The sequence below is a fragment of the Takifugu flavidus genome, chromosome 9, assembly GCF_003711565.1.
Source record: "Takifugu flavidus isolate HTHZ2018 chromosome 9, ASM371156v2, whole genome shotgun sequence".
NCBI lineage: Eukaryota > Metazoa > Chordata > Actinopteri > Tetraodontiformes > Tetraodontidae > Takifugu > Takifugu flavidus.
Window position 1 is genome coordinate 3,638,133 of NC_079528.1, and position 16,803 is coordinate 3,654,935.

A 16,803-nucleotide genomic window follows, 5' to 3' on the forward strand; every position below is an offset into this window, starting at 1 on the left:
ATCCACGTTGCACGAGCACACGGACGCGTGCACGCCCCAAGCCGCTGTGTTATTGGATTGAATCAGAGCCCACCGCACATTTCCTTGGAGTATTGATTTAATCAACTGTGTATCATGTTGAGACCCGTATCATCTGATGCAACACACACCACCAGAAGAGGGAAGGGAAAAAAGAAGCGATCCATCACCATTTAGCTGGACAGGCCCTTGTAGTCTAAACACGGAACCATTACGCATGGTTTAACATGGACACTTTGACCTCTGTGAGGTGACAAGGTCAATGACATCATTAGAAAGGAGTCAGTCGGAGTGCTGGAGCGCAACTAATTGCTATCAGACCTCAATCACTACTAATAACTTCTCAGATTTGTTTCGATACTCTTATTATCCACTACTTAAACCCGAATGATATTGTTTCCACACCAGCATTTGGAGAAGCTACTTTTCAGCAGCTCCTTTTGGGGTGCTGCTATGGTAGCTCAGCATATCCCTTTATCCTGAGGCCCTTTTGGTCTATTCAAAGGTAGCTAAGCTTACAAAACAGCTAGGGGGTGATTTCCCACACACAGATAAAGCTAAAGACTTAAAAATCACTTTCAAAGACGGCTTCCTCTTAAGATGCTTTGAAGCCCAGGAGAAGCAGAATCTTTTGAGAAATACTGAGGCTATGTTATCCTTCTTCCACCTCGGCATTTGGCTTGTTCCTGTTGTCCAGATCTGCAGCCTGGCTCCTGTCGCCCTAACCCGCGCTCGCCCTGGAGGCGCCACGCACGCGCGCACACACACATGCACACACAGAGACTTGCCCCCATCATCTTTGTCAGCGACCTCACTGGACCATGAACACAGACAGACAGACAGACCACTCCGGAATGTCGACAGTGCTGGCATCGACCTCGGTGCTCAAATGGCCAAGTGCACAGATGAGTGCATGCAAACACACACATGGACACACAGACACACAAGCAGGCAGCCAGAAGTAACCTGATCCAATGACATCGGAGCAGCCTCAGTGTGCAGCTAACTGCCTTATCTCCCCATGGCCGCGCTCCTCTTTCCTCTCAACATTCTTTCAGGTATTTGGCTGAGACCTTTTCTCTTTGTCTGCCCTTTTCAAAGGCCTGCTTTATGCTTGGTGCCCCTTCAGCCGTTGTGCTGCAATCTGCGATCTCCTACCTCCCTCTATCCCGCTCCCTCTCTCATTCCACCCCTCTATCTCATTCCCCCTGCCCACACAGCTCTCCTAAACTTCCCTCCTGTCTCTCTCCCGCTCTCCCCCATCACCCTGTCTCTCATACCCGTCTCCTCCTCACTCTAATTTCCAAATGCGCTCCCAGCCCTGAACTGAAGACATCCTGCGACATGCGCCACAGCCCAGAAATATGTGCGTGACAGACAGGAACGTGGGCCCCGGTCTATGAAGCGGACTAAGGTTAGACTAATGGAGTCGTGATCTGGCCTATGTAATGTAATGAGAACAGCCTTCAAAGAGACGTGTGGAGTGTTTCAGGACACATGGGGAGGAATCTGTGTGCATTTGTGAAGGGCCATCCAGCATCTACAAACACCACAAGATGGATCCGTCAAGGGATAACTGACTAATGATCTCACTTCAAAAAGCAATTGCACCCTGCGTCCTACACAGATGCTCCATCCTGAGGTGATCTCTGAATTCTTTGTTGTACGCGCTCCTATGTGAATACAATCAACACAATACCTGTGCAGCTTTTAGAGAGCTTTTGGACTAATCAGCTCTGACAAGTGGAACAAAACAATTTAATACAGGGCTGATTTCACATCTGAGCGGCTCGTCATTTACATAAGCTTTTCACAGTCTGCTCACTGAGCTGTGACAGGCATGTGGTGTGCCCGGAGAGACCGGAGGGCTGCACCGAATATTCTGCCCCTTTCTCTATCTGACCTCACCAAGGAGAGAGATCCACATGCACTGGGACATGCGAGTCTCAGCCCACGGTCACTCTGTTTTTGTCAGAGCATGCGCGCGCACACACGCCCCCACCCACACATATACTATAATGTCCCTTGGTAAGCAGGGAGAGGAAGCAGTGACGCGTCTCTGTGCTGACTTAATGTCTTTTAACAGTTTGGCTGCAGGACTAGGGGCTGGCCAGAGCTGAGCTGAAGCCAAAACTAGGCCTGATCATCTGTGACGGCGAAAAAAAAAGCCCAGGGCTACGAATGGAAGTGTGTGGGCGCTTCTGTGTGATGTGTATGTCCTTCATATCGCTCTCTCCCCTCATTTTCTCCATTTCAGTCTCTCTTTATCTGCTTGTGTGCTCACGATGTGTGAGATGCTTGGCCGGTGGAAGCTACGGGGGACAGGAACAGCAGTGAGCTAAAGTACGCTGGACAAAACCCATGACAGACACAATGCCACCACAATCGAATATTTACAGCACACAAAGTTCTTATCTGCTGCCTAATGTGCAGCACATCAATGTCCTACAGAACACTCATAGCCCACAGTGGGTGCACTGTAGTGCAAATTAGCTTAGTTTGAGGAGATTGGCACACACACATACACACAAGCAGAAAGAACTACTAACTGGTGCTGACTTGAAGGCAAACCGGGAGGGATTGGGAGCAGCGTGACGGGAAATAACTGCTGCTCTGCTTGAGTAAGTTCATCTCAGCACAGAGGAGAAAAAGACTGCTGTGTCCCCCGGCAGATTGTTAGCTCTCAGGTGGCCCACAGGACACCCAGTCACCTTGTCATTTAATATCGGACACACTGGAACCGTTGTACCTTACGAGTGTTTATGCTGGTGGGGATTGGTGGCATAATTATATGTGTGCGCGCTCATGTGTGCTCCCGTTCAATGGCTCGAGGCCTTGGCCGCTTATTCCATTCCTTTAGGCCCTTAGAAAAAAGAAATCTGCATCAGATCACACAAACATGTCATTCCATTTTAAAACGTTGCTCCCCAACCGCTAACCGCCGGTTCATTCCCCGTATTCACAGTCACTTAGATCATGCTCACATGCACGGCAGACCTTTCCCCCCGTCTCAGTTTCACATGCAGTCCAGAGCTGCTGAAATAGCCAACATATGTTTGGAAAATGAACGTAGAGGTCAAACGGTCATGCGCTGCTGAACAGTTCTGGGCTCATTTACGTATGTGTGAACCATTGCACGCTTTGCCTGATTACGAAACTCTCCCCACTGTTGCACGGCGCTCCATTTTAAATATTTTATATCATTCATAATTTACCAGCCCCCGGAAAATTAAGAGCACTTACAATGGTTGTAATTTGAGAAAGAGGAAAAGATGTCTGTGGTGTGCTGCATGCTGACAGTGATGTATACGCTGCACTGATTCCAAAAGTACAGATTGCCACACACATTAAGGGAGAAATAGAGACTGATGTGTTGGACACTGGCGGCACAATGAGGTGGTGAGATACGTTCAAATATTATCCAAGAGTGTGGCTTCTTTTAGATCAGCGAGCAGGCAAGGATCTTTGCTCTGCAGCGTGTTCACATCTAGGGGGGAGAAAAAAGAAATTCTTATAATTAATGTAATTTGCATAAATAAGAAAAAGGTTTACTTTTTCCTGGAAAATGACTTGATTTTATTGAAATCATTCACAGTGATGCACAAATAAACATTCCGAGCTAAAAGAAAAAGCATAATAGAGCAGACGGCACGCAGCACCAACAGTGTCAGACCGTTTGATGGAACCTCAAAGGTCATTGCTGAGATAAAGAATCATTCATTTGCTGAAGACCAAAAAAAAAAGCTTTTCTTGAGGGGAGAAACATTTATTGTTGCTGAACAAACACTGTAAAAAAAACATCAAATCTACCTTTGAAAACAGAAAAGCTCATCTCTGTACACATGCAGGAAACACATAATATCCACTTAGCATTAGCGCTTAATCCTTGGGTTATTTCTCTTGTATTTTATTCCCACATTTGGTCGCAATTTACAGTTTTTTTAGTTCAAGTTGATGGTTTGGTTTGATTTAATTTTACTTAAAAGAATAGGATACATAAAAAACCAGGGATTAAATGACCTGAATTAATCAAAGTATACTTCCCTCGTATAGCAGCAGATGTTTGCGTTACATGTGTGACGTCCGTGCAACTTTCCAGACCATTTTTTTGTCAGCAGAGAAAAAAAAAAAGATTGAATGCTTTAATAAGACAAATTAAGGCCAGTTGTGTTCTGTCAAGAGCTTACTGTAAATTGTTCTTGACAAGATTAAAGGCAGAAATTACAGCCGTAATCACATTAAAATAACTTTCTTCAGGGGTATTAAAGTGGATAAAGATGGCCCGTTAAAAGGAGGACTGATTTCCAAGTGGACTGAAAGTTTATGATTCTGATTCAGATTATTAATAATAAAGAGTTATACCCGTATAGCTCACCCCATGCACTACTTATAGCCATTTCTCGCAGTATTTTTTTACTGACAGCATTTTCAATAATTACTTTTAAAAAAAAGATACTTTCAGCTATTTCCCCCCCAGTTGTGTAGCGTTGTCTTAGTAACACCAAACTGTAACAATGTGGACGGAGCCATTATAACCCTGAGGTGAGGTCGTTCACATAGCTGCAGAGGTGCGTGAAGAAAGTTTTAATAGCTCCATTTCACCAGTACACTCTCCTGAATCAATACCGGGGAGCACAGTCCCAGTGCGAGCTGTTTAACCCACTCCCCAAAGTTGAAGCCAACCAGAACAGCACTGGGAGGTGTGGATATTGACCAACAAGCAGGCGACAGATGAAAGAGTCCAGTCTCTGCTGTCCTTCATTAGGACCTGTCCGGGATGCAGCTGGAGGTACTTACCTTTAATAGTGCTGATAATTAGCCCTGCCGTTCAACATTCTCCCGATGTAAACACACAACCACCCTCCCACCCCCCAACCCCCTACCCACAGACACACACATGTATAACTTGGTTTATAACTTGGAAGGGAATCATTATCAGGGATAATTTAAAAGCAATTTTGAGGCTCACCTATTACCTCTGTTTTGGTTCCTCCTGGTCATTAGTTGAGCTGTCAGGAAGATTGAATATTACACATTTAGAGGGGGGTCCCTGACTCCATGTGTCAGGAGAGGTTAGGTAGAGCAAACGCAATGACAGGCCACCCCATGAAGCCGTGGCCCGTCTTCTGAACCCTGTCTCTCTGCTTGAGAAATTAGTTGTGTTAATAATTTTGCTAGTTTGTGTATTTATAGCCAGGTGTGTGATGATCCTGCCTGGGGTCATTATGGGCTTCAGTTGAATATGCCAGTTATGCCAGAGGTGGGGGAGAAAGTTCTTTTTTCTTCCTCTCTGAGCAGAGGAGATTAATCACCATTTCTGTGGATGCGATTTTGAGGCTGTGGAATACCAATAAAGGGCCTAATTATAAATTGGCAGCGCGGCCATTGTCTGTGGAAGCCTTCTTCTTTGCCAGATTAATTATGAGGCTGCATTTTACCTGCTGATTTCATTATACCATTTTCCTGTCTTAACTTCCATCATTTCTTTGTGCATTAATATGCAGATAAAAGAGTTCTTTTTCTTCCAAACAGCTAAGTCATACTCCAAATTAGCATACTACTAATCTACATGAAATTTCTGCAGACGCTCCTGTTAGAGTCTGTAATTCAGTCTCATGTTGAGTCGAGCATGACAAGGATGAGTGGGCTTATTATTCTAAATGTAACACTCGTACTTTACACTAGTACATCTCATGGTATATGCTTGCATATATTTCTACTGGGAGGTGCTGAATTTATGGTCTCAGATATGCGACTTAGTGCTTTTAAAGTTAACTCACTCAACTGTTTCAGCTTTAGAGCATTAAAGAGTAAAATTAAAAGACCTAGAGGAGTGTCACTGCCAGAGTCTGGAGACTTATTTAGAAACAGGACAGTGAAACAGGCCAACCTATGAATAATCCGCCTGTTGATATTTACAAGCGGAATGCAAATGTCATCGTCTCAATAGATCATCTTTTCCTCACGTGCGTCGCGCTTGGTGTCTGCTTTGTATTCTCTGTGCACTTTAAGGTATAAAGCCATAGAAAATTAAATCATGAAATCATTACTGGGAAAAGGTCAGGACATAAATATTTCATAATCTGATATTTTCCGTGTAAGATGGAGTTTGTATATATATATCTTATTCTCCACCGCGCGGGTTCGCACCATGGCGATGGGAAATCCGCCAGCAAACTTTTCTGACTGGCTTTTAAGCAGATGCGATGAGGGGAAAAAAGGCATCTTTGCGGTCTGCTCCTTGCATAACTTAATCCTTTTACCACTTCATTCAGATCAATAAGGACCTTTATTCCTGCAGGTCCGTCTAATAAAACGGTTGGGTAACCCAAGTCTCCGTAGCATATCCCAGGGAGCTGAGGCCCACTTGGGCTCCCCACACCCTTCCCTTTCTTAATGATCAGGATTAGAAAGGCTGGGGCCTCTACTGTAGGAGGAAGCAGCTGCTTCCATGCTCATTATAACCTCACAACTCCACAGAGTGGTAACAGCTGGAACACACGTTTCAGAGGGGGAGAGCTGGGATACTTCGACGATCTCATGTGGCAATAAGCATTCCACGTTGAGCGCCGAGCTGCGGCGCAGCGGCATCGCATGACAAGCAAATGACATCAAGAGCAGAAGTGAACTGACTGATGCATTAACGCAATCATTTGTTTAGGTGTTTTGTAATTGGATGTTATCGAGCAACTGGGAGTTGGCTCAACTTTTCCATCGCATTTGTGTCATCTTCTAATCACCGTGTGCACGCCACGAGATGGATCCGTGGCAAAATATCAACAGGGTGTTGCTTAATGGAGCGCTTTAATCAGGGGCTGCAGTAGAGTTAAATGACAACTCTTATCTGCACCAGACTATATCTGCTGCTGATGATAGTAAAAAGATGAGGCGCCCTAATGAAAAGGATGGTGGAATATGTTATAGGGGTGCCCAACCACACTCCAGGCTCTCATATTACTCTAATGACAATATCGTCCTTTGCATTTCTAATGGGACGGCGGTTGTCTGCACCCTGTTGATAAAACAGCAACAGCGCGTGACAGTGACAGGCCATTTGCTCAACATAAAATGACTGAGCTGTACCTGCATTGAAACGCAAATATGGAAACACTTAAGAATAACGTTTAGAGATCGGATGGCTGCAGCTGCCCCCACTCAACACCTCCTAAATACCTGCAGAAATTCAGATTGCACCCATTTAGGTTCTCTGGGAGAGACTTGCTTTCTTCCTCCCAGCAGCATCACAGCCCCTTTGCTTGGTAAATGGGAAATATCATTGCTGGCTGTTAAGGCCAAGGCTAGGTCTGAGACGAGAAGGACTCTGTAAATTGCCCGGCGCCTTGCCTTTCACTTTTTTCTACACTAATTGTCTGGAAGGCTCTGCATTCAGGTGTGGAATAATACTGGCTGTGTGGTGCATTGAAATTCCGCTGCTTTGCTCCCCGGGGTCCCATTCAAAATATCCAGCTTCAGAGAGCTGAGAAGCTAGATTTTAGCCTCGTGCATGAGGTAATGAAGAGCTGCGTGCATTCACAAGAGTCCCTCCTCCACTGTGATGAGGCAGTGGCACCTCTGGGCCTATTATCGCAACACTGCCATGACAGGAACAGACGTTTGACACCCGGATAGCCTGAACTTTCTTTGCAGAGAACCTTTGAAGAGATGCCAGAATCGTTACAAGGATTTTTATGTCCCAGCATCCATCCTATCATGCCCGGCACGGAGCTCCATTAACCGGATGAGAAAGACAGAGAGAGAGGGAAGAAAGGAGCAAACATAGAGAATTTAAATAAATAAAGTTCAGGCATAATAAGGGATCATAATGGAAAATAAGCAAGAGAATGAGAGAGAGTGGAGAGAGAATGGAGTTTGCATGATAAAGTGGCGCATAACAAAAGCTTCACAGCAGGCCTGGAGCAACTCCGTAGCACGCCTTCTTCTCATTGTCACCCCTCTATTGAGTTTAAGGGCACCATGTTGGCATGCCTACATCCTGTACCAAAAACCCTCCCATGATGACTAATGAAGTTGACACTACAGCTTTCAACTATTCATGACTCGCGGCCTGAATTATTTGTTGGGTTGAAGTAAGCAGGCAAACTGCGTTTCCAGCGATCAAGCCTGGAAAAAAAAAAAAAAAAAAAGCTAGCCTCCTCTGTGGGAATCTTCTGACTAAGCATGCCTTTGATTTCAGAACGCTGTCTCTGTTTCCTACATCAGCCGCGCGGCGTTTACGGCAACTCCTTGGGGTTGACACTTCATGCAGCTGTGGGAGCGGGAGATGGAGACACATGAAAAGAAAGGGAAGACGCTAAGCTAAAGCTCATTATGCTTGTTGCTTACATGCATTGTGTGGGTATTCTATTAGCCATATCTAAAGTGTAATTGTACCGTGGGGTTGGGGGTGTTACTGGAGTGCCAGGCTTTCTCTCAGCGACTAGTGAAGTGTGGTAATCTCACACACCATCTCATTACAGTTTAAACCCCCAGCAGCTGCTCGCATTAGACTTTTATTACACGCTGTCGCTCACAGCTGTGCTGGCATCGCTACGGACAGGATGGTGAGAGATGGAAACAAAGACGGACAGACGCAGGGATTCCAGCGCAACATTTGGGTCCCATCAAAAAAGTGGAAATATCGAAGCACAGGGTTGTAATGGCCCTAACAGCCTCTCGGTGTGACGACTTGGCACCGCCCCCCCCCCGCCCCAGAACCTTAACCAAGGCCAAGGACAGTCGCACAGATGGACCCAGTCAAACTCGTTCAGACTGAGATTCAATCAAAACTGCCAGACTAGTGGTCATGCAAAGACTTCACAGCGGAATAGCTTTCATAAGCATTTGTCTCGTTCCAAAAAAATGCATGTGATGGCGGGACTTTACAGCCACATCTGTTTCATAGGCATGCGCCTTTATGGCCAATGAGCGCGTCGCTGTCAACACAGACAAATTCTATACAGTTTATGTATATAGCCTATATATCACAGGAAGCCGCTGATGTCCCCTGTCAGATGAGTTGAGGCCCTGCAGATGTTGACACCAACAACAACCACACGAACATAAAGAAATTTGAAAATTTGAATTTCAATTCTATTACGATTACCGTTAGACCATGTCCACCAAAAGTAATTGCTCTTTTTCTTTCTAGAAATAAAAGCACTGAAACTAATTTGACTTCTTGGAATTATTCATTAATAATTCTGTGTAAACTGCCTCGTCCAGTATGTGGGGACATGACTCCTTTCTCATGGCACAAATTTTAATGCACTTTTGTCAACAGCTTCAGAGAGATGGTTTTCCCTTCTGTTTTCAACATCATTAGTCCTCTTACTTGCATATTCATGGCATTTGTTCCTTTATTATCACCAAACATTGCTTCTTTTCCCGAACATTTATTTTTGCTGCTGTTGTTGCTTTGAAGGAGGCAATAAAAAACAAGCACTCATACTATCTAATCAGCAATAACTGCTGCTCATGGTGTAGGTGGTGCATTTTAGAGGTCAAAGAGGTCAATATGTTTGTTCAGGGAAACCTTGAGGAGACTGGTGGTGTATTTAATATCTACTGAAGGTTTAAAGAATTTCAATAGATTTACAAATGATTTACAATTTAACTGCATAACGTAACTGATGAAGAGCTCAATGTTTCCTAAAATATGAAACATCCAGCATGACTCACATGAGGAGGCACATGAAGAGGCTCCGGTAATGAATAGGGTATTTCTGGTCTTTTATATTTAGACATTTGAGGAGATGATTGACCCTTTGCTTGGCATTCTTCTGTAGATTCCTTTGTTTCTGGATGCTCTATAGAGACCGAGCCAAAAACAAGTCTGCATTATGTAAGAAAACAATTTTCCTATTAAATAGCAGGATGCAGAGGCAATGTTTAATCTTGAAAATTGGCCAGCAGACATTGCATTTGAAAGCTAAACATCCGGGATTATGTTCCTATTAGTTTGTAGCTCCTCTGTACACAGCAGGGAGGAGACAGTGCAGCACAATACGATGGAGACAATCCAGCCTAAGTGATGCAGGAAACAATACAGAGCATTAAGATTTGAATGTGTCCAGAAATGCACAGACCCTTCCTGCGTGCTCTTTCCTCTCCGTCTCACCTTGACTTCGGTGCGACTCTGGTGTCTTTGCAGAGGACACTGGGACACGGTGCCCAGCTGGGGAGGGAGATGAAGCACAGCTGGGGATAATTAAACCCAGCACCGTCTCCGTGAAGGGGCCAGGCAGCCGGGCTGGCCTGATGCACCCCAGACAGAGCAGCCTGGATTGGGGGCTGAGTGCACTGCAATCTCCTTTGACTGTGTTCTCTGATCAGAGGAAAGGCAGCCTGACAGCATCTCAGCAGTGGAAATACGTCTGTATAAATAGCCAAAGACACAGCTTGACTGTTGTAATTTCTCTAAACAAACAATACTTTGTGGTGCCACTCATACGGGCTCTTCCCCTCTCATCTGTGGATTGCAGTGATCGACAATACCAGATAATTGGCCGGAGCTCCAACCAAACGAAGGTTAACTATAAGAGACCTGGCCAACTCCATCAATTCTAAATTTGCCTTGGCTCCATATGAAGCGTGGACACTGGCCATATCACAGCCAGGGCTCGCCTGCATCATGCTGGGGCTGGGGTTTGTCTAATTTGAGGAATGCTTTTTCCTGTTTGTCCAGCACCACCTGATTAATTTACAATGGCACCGCTCTCCTTCTCCACTGGGCTGGTTCTGCATCATTGGAAGCGAAACGGTTTACATTGGATGTTTGCGTAAGAAATGGGAAGCCTTCTCCAGATCTTCCAAATATCTGTAAAAATGTGCCAACTTAAATAAATACAGATTGAATGAATTGACTTGCCCCTTGTTTAAACAAAGCCCTACTTAATGTGATGATCAAGCAGCATTTTCCAAGAAGTCCTCACTGTTTGTAGCTGCCAAGGTCAATGACCTGGAGAGTAAAACTGTGATTTATCAGCTTCGGGAGGAAGGTCCTGCGTGCTCACCACTGTTGGCTAAACCACTGTTTTCACTTCCCCGCCGTTTGTTAAAATAGTGTGCACAACGGCATCGTTTGATCACAGAGGCTTGGATATGCCTCATTAATGGTTCTAATAATGGCACTCTCCATCATCCCGGAATCACTGTTGGTGCACACGCAGTCAATATCGCCTTTACGTTATACTTTACAGCTCTGTAAAAATTGACTGCAGACATTTCCTTTAGCACTTTTTGATAGCTGTGCTTGAAATATGGGGAATGTGGAGTGTATCTCACTCTCTGACAAGGGCTTATCATACACACCCTGTAGGTTGTAAATAACACTCGCACCACCTTCCCTCACTTCTTACTCCCATTTGAGGAGCTTTTCAGACCCTGAGAGTTCTCAGCCGGATATTTACAGAATTATAATGGATTATATTCACTTGTGGCTAAACTGTGTGCACTAGTTGTTACTGAACAACTGGGATTTTATTTAGAATTCACGAGCAGCAGACACAGAAGAAATTTGTTCCATAGGCGGAGATATTAACATTTATTGCTTGGCTTTGCACATAAAATGGTCATTTAAGAATGCAAAGCTCCCTCTTTTCCCCACTGTGCTCAATTTCCATGAAAACCATGACAAAACCTCACACAAAGACACGCATAGAAATGCAGACAGACATACCACGATCAATCATAAATCAGTTGCAAAATAGACTGATGGTGCATTATGAAGCAGATTAGGAGCATGTAAACAAGTCATCTGTTGGTTCATTTAGGCATATTTGTGCCTGTAAACTAGCTGAGAACGAGCCCAAATCTCCATCGCTGTCAGGGCATTAATAAAATCGCTCCCCGCCTCAGTTTTACACAAACACGGCGAACACTTTCATTTCTGCGTCTCCATGCCAGTGAAGGCATCATTAGGTCGCTGAGGCCCAATCAATGCGGATAACCAAGACGGATGGCCAAATAACATCATAGTCCTCTCCCACTTGATGGAGATAAGTTGTTTCGATGATACTTCATGAGCTGTGACATCTCCTCCAGGTTCCTGCAGGGTAGGGAAATCACTGCACCCCTCTAATCCATCAGCTATTGGAGGGTGGGGGTCTCTACATCTTGTTAGAGTAACACGTATGACCATGTAGGAGCCCTAATGAGCACGAGGCTAGCAGGGACAACCATGTCTCCCCGACAGAGAACATAAATCTCACGTCTTGCTTTGTGCCCTGGGGACTGCGTGACCACCTCTATGTGTGTGTGTGTGTGTGTATTTTAGATGTGAATATGAACACACACACATGCTGTACAGATGACTATATCATCCTCCCGGGAGTCTCATCTAGTTGAAAGAAGCGGGTTGCTTGAATTATGGTCTAACAATAGTGCTCCACTCCCACTCAATAAATGAAGCAAACACTGGTGCATCCGTCACTACCACAGGCCGTGCACACAGCTTGTGCCCCAGTGTTGGGAAAAGGTTTGGAAGATCGGACCAAATACACCCTGTAGATTATCTCAGCATTTCTCTCTTTTATTGCTCATTCCTTGGGCAGCAGCATGGTGTTGATAACATTCAGTGGAGTTCTCATTATGTAATCCGCTTCAGCCATTTTGAGCAGTGAACACGCTGTTTCCCCTGAAAACACATCTGTGCAGGGAGGCGTCCTGCGGCGTGAGGTGCATATGATGAAACTATCACAGCATTGATTAGTGGGACAGATTTTCCTCGTCTGCATTAGGTAGGAACTCACGCGTGACTTTAAAACCGTGAGCTCATGTCAGGTAGTCTGCATTAGCAGGTAAACGATAACGTGCATTAGCAACGTCTACTCCGCCGTCTTGCAGCAGAGTGCACGAGACAGAGAGAAAGCCTGTGTGTTTGAGTTATACAGCCCTGGGGAGCTGCTATGGTCATATTTTAATAACTCACGGTATGTTGGATTATGTACTGTGGGCTCGTAATATCGCACTGTTGGGGTAAAGCCTTCCCAGATCCTCCTTTAGCTGATTCTTAGTAAAAATAAATAAATAAAATAAGAATAAAACTAACACCACGGGACTTGCCAGAACATTGTTTTCAGTTCTGCAGCACTTGTGAAAATGTGCGCTCCCACATGATTCCAGTTCAAAGGTATGCCTTCACCGTTTTGTCTGCCTCAGCATGCCATGCTCGCTCGCTCTCTCTCTCTCGGCTACAATGAACAGACCTCCAAATTTAATAGGCCTTAAGTGCACCCCTTTGCTTCCTTTGAAGAGCAAGTTTTCTCACACACACTTAAACTCATACATATTCCAAAATCGATGTGAGTGTATATATGTGTGTGCGTGTATATATATATATATATTATATATATATATATATATATATAAACACACATGCTCATTGCCATGTGAGCAATAAAAACGTTGACATGTGTGTGTCTGTGACAGTCATAGTTGTGGTGTTGTGATTTCTTTACCTTTTTGTTTTAAAATAAAGAAGTAAATCAAGTAATCGCCTTTATGCTACTGAGGGAGAAGCAATGATGTAGTTTGACCTTGTTAATCACTGCACTACAAAGTCATAATGCAACATTGACAAACATCCTAATTAGGGAATCGACTAAATCAAAATCTCACTCTGCACACGGGTTAAGTGCGTGTGCATGTGCGTGTTTGCGTGCGATCACATTTGAATTTTCACATGTCTTGACTGCGAGCTATCATATAACTCAGCCCCTGATGGAGATTGGGGGGAGTTACAATTAGCCTGCTGCTGAAAGCACGGCCCCATCGTACGAGGCGTGTTTACGCTTTAGTCATGCAGTAATTACATATGTCGTCTTTTGTTTTCTGCTCTCCCCAAAGTGGGCAAACATAATGAGGGAAAAGGCAAATGAGAGAAAAGAGCAAGATGCTACATGGCTTTCTTTTTCTCTTCGAGCTCATTTAGGCTTTGGAGAACCTCGACGGGGTTTGAAATGAGAGGCGATGTGGAAAGAAGAGGACTGTAAACAGGGACTGGGGTTCTCCGGATGGGAAACTTCTGTTGGGTTGTAATGAGAATGCCCGATGACGCAAACAAGCTTGATGAAGTTAGACGTGGCAGCGCCTTCATTCAGGAATATGATATAAACGGTGCCTTGCTTTACTCTCTATGATATCCACACTGGCTTGTAAACATTGGAGAAACGTCTCTGTTAAATACTTAAAGGGTTTTGTTTTTAAACTCTCATGCAAAGTTTAACGAGGAGAGAAAGAGAACAAGCAAATACAAATGATTTTTTTAGGGCTTCTCCTAATGGGGCTGTTTTCAGCAGCTGCATTAACAAGCCTGTTTGATTTCCTTTGCCTCGGTGGTGTCAGTCCATGTGTCCTCAGTGCTATGTATGGGACATCGAAAAGAGTTGTGTATTCTGGCACCGGCTCATAATAAATGCTAACGGGTGGACCTTTACGGTCATTCTCAACACAGGCCCAGAAATCCTCCCAAGCCGAGGTCAAGAATCGGTCCCAGGCACATTTGTGGTGTTGCTGTTGCCTGGGATGGGGAAAAGCTGTTTCCTGTTGTCCGTCACGGGGTCCTCTCTTCAGATAAGGTGAAACCGCTTATACCTCGCTGTGGGCTCTTTCGTGCATATGTAAATAGGAGACAGTGGCGTTTCATCTCCATTATATGAATCGTGGATTTGCTTGGTTGATTTCCAGCTGTGCCTGAAAACAAAATCCATATTTTGGCTCTGCACAGATGAACAAAGCCTGGCCTGTTGTAGGGCTCACACACACACACACACACACACACACACACACACACACACACACACAGTTTCTGTCTTTGTGGGGACTTTCATAGACATAATCCATTCCCCAGCTCCTCACACTAACCCTAACCATCCCAACTAACCTCCTAACTCTGACTCTAACCTAAAACCAATTGTACCGCAACCTTCAAACCATGTCTTAATGCTTTTAAATTAGGGAGCCCAGAAAAATGGACCGACTTCACAAAAATGGCCCCACTTTGCTCGTAGAATGAGGGTTTAGATACTCAATATGTAATAAATGTGAGGACTCACACACACACACACACACACACACACACACACACACACACACACATACATACTTTCTGATGTCAACATGCATGCTGTGTATGCACAAAACATACACACACTTTTCATAGACCAGCGCATTGTGAAAGAGTCCTATGATTGTGAATTACTTTACCATGACTGTTTTGATGAAAATGTATTGCCTTGTCCTTGGAAACCTGGCACAGCAGTCGATAGGGCTGCGTAGCCACTGTAATACTCTACGCTGTGAAAGCAACAGACTTACGGCGCTGTTGGACTGAGGAAACAAAGAGGGGTTGGATGGAGGATTCTTTTTGCAGACTAGGCATTATTGGATTTGGATTGTAACATAGCGGTATCAAGTTAGGCTGAGAGGAGCCTGTAAATATCACATCAGAATCACAATAGACACGTCCCGATTGTTATTGCACCGCACCTTCATTAATAATTCAATCATTTGACCTGTGACACGATTTCCCGTAAAACAATCTGATCCTCTGAGGGCTGATGGAGATATTTGAACTGGATGAGTGTGTGGGTGCTTGTGTGTGTCTGTGTGTGCATGCGTGTCTGTGTGTGTGGCGCACATGTCAGTTTTGACCTTCCCAAAATGACGAGGAACCAGCGCCTGAGGCTACAGGGATAATATTAAGAGTGGGGTATATGAGATATGAGAGTGTGTGTGTGTGTGTGTGTGTGTGTGTGTGTGTGTGTGTGTGTGTGTGACGGCCAAATGCGCTGTAGCCTTTCACAGGATACAGATGTGCTGCAGTGTGTCCGGGTGAGTTCTGGCTATTTGAAATGAGACGGATCATTTGGCTCCACTCAGCTGCTCCTCATTTTCTACAACTTGATTTATTGAACTGCCCAAATCCTGTTAATGGTATTAATTTCTATTGTAAATGTTTGCCAATATTGTTGAAATTATATTTGAAGATTTCACTGTAATTAAACTAAACCAATAGAACATTTCAAGTATTAATAGTTACATTAAGAAGGTGGCATGACGATCAATAATTGTGTTACTTTCGTAGAATTCGGGGGACATTAGACCCACTTTTAGACATTAACAATGATCACTTCAGCTTTTGTTCAGCTTAAAAACGTGGGACTGGATCTCAATTGTTTGGTTATAACACTGACAATAGATCATTAATGTGCTTTTAGCCTTGTCAAAAAATCGGTACTTAAACTCTGATTTTACTTCATTTCCTTTAATTGCAGTAGTGAAGGCGTCTGGAGTTCTTAATCGCATAAACAGCCCATTTCCTCTAATGTCCGCGTGTATATGAAGCGTTTTGTCTGGGGGAGTGTTATTGTAATGGCCGATTCTGGGTGTAAACTCTCAGGCAGGTTGGCACTTTCGAGCGCCACTAATTTTACTCGTCTCTGTGGGCTTCATCCAGTCTGTTTGACATCATTTTGGGGAGAAATGTTCCCTCTTCCATTTTGCTTATCTCTTAATTTTGAACAAAAAGAAAATATTTTGCTGTCACACCGGAGCCGCCCACCATCACTCACTTGAAATAACCTCCTCATAGAAGCAGCCCGTCGCTGGCTCCCCCGACGGGAATCAGGCCTTCCACAAACGACGCCCTTGTGTCGCCGTTTGAACGAGTAGAAAATCGGTGTAATGTATGTGGAGTGGATTAAGAAAACCCCCCCACTGTGTGTGAGAGAGTGCACGCTAAAGTTTGTGAAGTCGTGGAACGTGTTGTTTCTAAGATCTCCACTG